Source organism: Halyomorpha halys, unplaced genomic scaffold, assembly GCF_000696795.3.
Source record: "Halyomorpha halys isolate HHAL.00 unplaced genomic scaffold, Hhal_1.1 Scaffold813.1, whole genome shotgun sequence".
In the NCBI taxonomy this organism is placed as follows: domain Eukaryota; kingdom Metazoa; phylum Arthropoda; class Insecta; order Hemiptera; family Pentatomidae; genus Halyomorpha; species Halyomorpha halys.
This window is the reverse complement of record NW_027113046.1, coordinates 268066-274880: the sequence shown is the minus strand read 5'-3', so window position 1 is coordinate 274880 and position 6815 is coordinate 268066. Positions and strand designations below refer to the sequence as shown.

General features: G+C 27.5%; 1 protein-coding gene across 2 annotated transcripts in view; it reads right to left on the bottom strand.

The window, feature by feature from the left end:
• The window catches only part of LOC106686381 (synaptic vesicle glycoprotein 2B), a 97855-nt gene that overhangs the window by 21751 nt on the left and 69289 nt on the right, over positions 1 to 6815 (bottom strand). The gene's annotated exons all lie outside the window — the stretch shown is intronic.

Sequence of the window (6815 nt, the reverse complement as noted above, 5' to 3'; positions counted from 1 at the left end):
TATAAAGATAAACATTTTAACTATTTTATATTACATGTAACTAAGTTTAATTTGAGTGCTGACAGACATCTTTAAGTCCTATGGTTTTTGAAATATATATATATAGCAGGGATGCCTCGTAAGTCCGAATAATCCACTAATACAATTGTTATAATATTAAAAAAAATAATATTAGAGACCTAATACAACCATCGTTTTGTGGGATACATATATAAATTGTGGCTACGATTTATACCATATACATAATATGTGTCATTATAGAGGTGCGAAAAGTTCTGATAAGGAATAAAATTGGTGTATTCGTCCGGGATAGAGGAGTGTTCCAGTTCAAGAAGAGGAGAAAAAAGGCAGTTATTTCACCCCAATTTTTGATTACTTTAATGAAAACTAAGTATAATTACTAATTAAAATTGAGAAGTCTGCTAAGTATAGCTAGGAGGAATAAAAAATGGCGGCTGTTTCAAAACGTTAAAACTAATTAATTTTTTATTCGGAGCTCTCTATCTTTACAATAATAGAAAATCTAAGACAGCATCATTTAAAGTAGAGTAAATTTGCTAAAATTTAAGCCCTAATAGAGCTGTTTACATTTAATAATTCTGTAGATATAGTTTTTTAAAAAACAAAATTTCATAAAAATGTTGTATAGAAAGTACTGAAATATGAGTAATTAGTGAATTTATTTTGAGAAATCTATATCTCAGGAACTATGTGACGTACAGATGTCTATTATCACTCAAATTAAAGCTCGTTTAATGAGCTATAAAGTAGTTTATGACGTTTATTTTCCTATAAGTAGTAGTTTTCATGAAATTTGCTAAAATAAATTGATTTATAGTTGTTCGGACAATAAGTTTGATTTATGAAAAAACTTATTTCAGAAACCATAGGACTTAAAGATGTTTGCCAGCACTCAAATTAAACTTAGTTACATTTACTATAAAATAGTTAAAATGTTTATCTTTGTAGGAGTAGTAGTTTTTATGATATTTGACAAAATAACTCACAAAATGATATTTATTTAAAAAATCCAACATTTTATACGAACAACTAGAAATTAACATTTTGTGAGTTTATTTTGTCAAATATCATAAAAACTACTACTCCTATAAAGATAAACATTTTAACTATTTTATATTACATGTAACTAAGTTTAATTTGAGTGCTGACAGACATCTTTAAGTCCTATGGTTTTTGAAATAAAGTTTTTCAAATCGAAAGCTTATAAGCGTTAAGAGGAATTTCCGTTAAAATAAGTTTCACTGTTTATATGAAGAGTTCAAGATTGAAATGATAATTATGTTCATTTTTTGACGAAATTAATTTTAGACGAGAATTGTAAATTATTTTTAATAAGAAATAGAAACAAAATGTTTCGGATCAGATTCCTTCATTTCACTGATTTACAGGGATATGATGCTTTTTGTTAAATGTAAAATGAATTTTATCCAAATTATTTTCCAGATCAAATACTTCCTTAACACTGTATGTTGTAGTACTAGACTCATATACTGAAGTAAAGAGAAATTTGAAAGTTTTTTCACCTGAAGTAAAAGCGTCTCAGTATGTGTATTGGTTTACTTTCATCTTGGACGTGAAATGATTACGACTCTGCCTGGTCTGTATTGGTTATACTATTCTGCATAACAAACTATTAAAAATTCGAAAAGTATTCCTAAAAACAAAAAGGGAATAGACCAAAAGATAAAGTGAGATCTTGCTTGGTATATTTGAAGTCAAGTTTTACATATTTTATAAGATTAAGACACAACTTAAGTTATGAAGTCTAAAATAAACAAAACCACTACAGTTGGAAATCTAGATTAAAAATAAAATGTACGCGAATAAAAATTAAAATATTATAATTTTGTTTTTTAGTTGGTCTTTATATTAATGTACTCTCTCGATCTCGATGCAAGATTGAACTTTCGATCATAGAAAGTTCAATTATTTTTCTACTTTTTATTTTTTATTTTCACCCCCTCGTAACGTTTTCTTTATAACAAAACACTTAGTCATTGTTGTAACGGTTTTTTAAATTCTGAGTTTGGCCGTCATTAGCGCAGTATCCATTATTTTTTTTTAATAATAATCAAAGCGCGTTTGATCTTCCAGCGAACAGGTTCGTTTTTATTCTTTTTTTGTTTCCTTCCCCTTTCTTTATTTTACTCTTACCCCTTTATTTTCTCCACTTTTAACCATTTTCCTTACCCGCGTTATAAGTTTTGTTCACTATACTTATAATTTGCCTCTTTTACATCTATTATTGTTACATATATTTTCTTCCTCTCAATTTTCATTTTCTTTTCATATTTCAATTTTTAAATTAATAATAACTAATATGTTCATACTTCTTTGCATTATATAACTTCATTTTTATTTCATTTCCTTAATTATGTTATTTTACCCACTTTTTCAATTACCTATGTATACATTTTATTTCCCGCTTCTCTCATCACTTCATTTTATTAATTCTATTTTGTAAAATTATTCATTTTATGTGTAAAATTATTCTGTTTATACTTTCTTTTTTATTTTTTTATTTTTCTATACTTACTGTGGTTGTTATCTTGTTCTGTTTTTAGCCCTGAAGAAGGCTAGAAACTTTAGCCGAAACGTTGGCACATTAAAAATAGGTTAATCGAACTTATTTGTGTTTTTCATTGACCACACCCCCAACCATCTTCTCCTCGTTCATCATCCACGGTCAACTATCTCTCATAATTAATTTCGATCATATATATTATCTAAATAAATTTAACTTGCCAATTTAAAGTTTTCAACAATAAAGTATATCGTAAATAAGAAATTTTTCTTAAAATTTAATATATTCACTTCTGAAATGTTTTTTTAGACAAATTAAAATTATGCAACAAAAACATATTCAGTTTATATAAAAATTTAAATGTCCCCCCTGGCAACAAAGTGTTACATATCAACATTTTCCATAAAAAAATTAACTTATCTACAAAAGATGCTTCTATGAAATATATTTTTTTAAATTATAACTTTCCAAAAGGCTTTTGATAGAACACTTCTCAAAATTACGTAAATTTTATACGGCTATATCCTTCATATTCCTATTATCTTTCTTTCCTGCATCAGTGTCCTTTATTATCATTTCCCATTATTAGCCTTCCAACTGTCCTTTATCGATGCAAAAGAAACTTCCTTTACGTTAAAGAAAGAATGGCACCATGAAATGTTTGGAAATAAAGTTTTCACTTTGATATTTGCTTACTTTGGAGGAATGAATTTACTGTTGAAATTGGAATGTTGCATAATGCGAAAATGTGGGATGTGCATTCAGTAAATATACAATTTAAGTAATAGCATGAGATGGATTGAAATTTTGTATAAGCTTCATAACGAACCGATGTAGTGCTTAAGCGATAAATGATTTTTACACTAAGGCTAAATGATAAAAACAAAAAATACTTGTTTTAACTTCTATTCATGTCGTGAAGATAAAAATATTCCTCATGCAAGAGGTACGCAATAGGTTGGAGTGTATGGCATCCAACTAATATTTCTTGAGAAAGTCAGTAGGCCATCTTTTTTTCAGACGCACAATCCTCCTATTATCAGGTAATGAAGGAGAAGCTATGTTAGAAACAAGTGGGTTTAGATGGTTAGGAAGTTTATCATGCAAGGATTAGAATCTGGTTCTGGCCAAATCGGCAACATATGGAACATTGAGGTCCTGATGGATGACTTGATTTGTGACAAAGTTAGGAGCATTATGGATTTTACGAAGGGTTTTGGACTGTAAGGATTGGATACGAGTTGAATTCGATGGTTCAGTAGCTTAACTCCTAAGTCCTGATAGGCCGTATTGTAATCACACAAATAAGCCTTTTGACTTAGTTGGAAATTTTGACCGTTTGTCCAAACCGACTTTAACATATACCTTCCATCTAATCAGATTTAGACATTTCAAAATTTCTTCCACTATGTCAATAACGAAATTTTATAAAATAAATTTAAAAGTATACATCTTAATGCAAATGTAATTGAGATTAAGATTATGGCTCACAGATCAATATTTTTTTCTCCAAAAAAAATTATTAATTATTATTATTTTTTCTTGTAAGATCCAGTACATTATTTTCGTTTATTTATTTGTTTAATTTCAAATGACACTTTCTTTTCGAGAAGTAATTTTTTAGTTTTATTATAGGTTTAATCAAATAAAAATTGTTTGGGCACTCAATCATTAGCATGGTAGACAACTTTATATAATATGGTAAAATGTTTTAATATAATATATAAATAACATATGATGAAAGGAATATGGTCCGGGTGCGGTCAAGAAAAACTCAAATAGTAGAAATATACTATTTTAATGAGCCAACGTTTCGCCCCACGTTGCAGGGCTTCTTCAGGGCTATTTTGACGGCAGTCAAAACTAAAAATGCTTCGCTAAAAACGTTGGCTCATTAAAATAGTATATTTCTACTATTTGAGTTTTTCTTGACCGCACCCGGACCATATTCCTTTCATCTTTACACACGGTCAATCAATAATCTTCCAATAAATAACATATAATTGATTATTGCCTATGTATCGTGTATTAAGTATTACATCCTTAATCTAATTTTTATTATTTTTCTTGAAAGGGTCTGATTCATTATTTTTGTTAATATAATTTAAATTTTACTTTAATACTTTTTTGTTTTAATAACTAACATAAAATAACCTCTTTTTTGTGTTTATGTATATTTAATTACAAAATAGCTGTGCCCACAGTTTCACTCGCTTACAATTTTGATTTTATATCCCTTATGTATGATGAGTGCATGCCCAAATGTCATGCTCATGTATATGTACGCATTTGTACATAAACAAAAAAAAATCTTTACAGAAAGTTTAGTCAGTTCTCATCATAAGACTTGCTTTAAACAACCTTATATCACGTCTTTGGTATAAGAAGAACCACAATTAAAATGTCTACATAAAAAGCATAACATATTATAAGATTACAGCTCTGTTCCTATGTGCCGCATATCGCCCAATGCTATAAAGACTAAAACCTTCCTCAAACAACGGCCTATCTTACCCTGGTAGTTTCTGAAATCAGGGCGTTTAAAAAAAATTCTCAGCTTTAAATATTAGTACAGATCCAAGTTAAATAACATAGTAAAAATTAATTCAAACATTGGTTTTATAACTTATAATTTAATATTTTTCTAATAAAGAGACTAAAAAAAGAATTTTAAAACACGGTAAAATTATAACAATGTAACCCCTTCTCTTGATATGAAATATAATTAAACCAACTTATGTCACTAATTATTAAGTACCACACTCTTCTGTCTTTAGTAATTGTATTTTATATTATACTAATTACACAGAGTAATTAATTAGCAATCGTGTTGATGCATTCATAAGGAACATTGTTATAGAGCTTGAAAAAATTTATTGCAAGGTTTAAAACATTGTCTTGAATTTTCTTATTACTGAAAACAATGAATATAAATTAGTTCTTCTAGAAAAGGATCATTAAATCTCATGCATTTATTTCGTATGATTTTTAAATAATTTGTGGCACGTGTATTTGACCATATTTGATGTTCGTTAAGTATTATAAATAGTTCATTTTATAAATAATAGATTTAGCTCTAATTTGATTAATGTTTGTACTAACTATATTGTTTTATATCAATGATATTTATATACTTTATAAAAGTTCGTTTAGAGTCTTAGATGTTTATCGCTTCCTGGATGTGTATTAAGCCACTGGCAGTGTACTATAAACAAAAACCTGAATTCATATTTAATTTTAGACACTCTAGTTACACAAAGACAATATTTTAGGAGTTAGATTCGTATAAAAATAATGTGAAAAGACGTTCTTAATTTAATCAACAAAGTTATTGTGGTGTAAAAAAAAAGGTAGTGTCCTCGAAATTCGTTTCGAATCAATAATCTGATTAATTTTCACTTGTTTAAGATATATAAGTTCTTCTGTTATGGAATCCGAAGGAAATAATATTAAAAATATTTTCAATAAATAATAATTGATTATTTTCAGTACTTTCTTATTGTTTGTTACATATTATCCTTGACTAAGTCTGACCTTTATTTTCAAGTTAACCAGAAACTAATAGAACTCATTAAACTCCTTTACAATTTTGTATAGCTTACAATTTACCACATGTATAATGTGTTGTGTGCAATATAGTTAAATATATTATGATTATTTGATGGAGAAACAAACATAAAATACACAGAAAAAGTATTCATTATTCATTTATGGATATATTGTAATGTTATATAATATTATATATTATTTGACGTTTCTGACAAATATAGGCATTGATTAATTACGTTGATAAACGATCCTTGCTTTGAGTAAAAATATGATATATAAATGCCAGAAAATATAAAAAAATCATGCATAATATTTTATCCAAAAATACTATTACACCATAAAATCCAGATATTAATTCTTAAAATTTTACGATAATAATAATAATAAAGGCCTAACGAACCCAGAGGTTCAATGCCGATACCACCAATCGTTCTAGAAATGTACTCAATTAGTTTTATAGCAATGCTCCTATCTACGTTTTGGTCTACTCCTCAAACGTTTACCCGTCGTTTCAGAGTTTATTAACATTTTACGGATCAATTCATCACTAAGTCCCACAACCCTACACCGCCCATCTTATTCACCACAATGCAACAATCTGAATTATATAATACCATAATATTTCTAATATATTGTAAATATTATGGTAATAATACATAATATCATGGTAATATTACAGAAAATTATTATGGATACTATTACATATTATATTATTATAAAA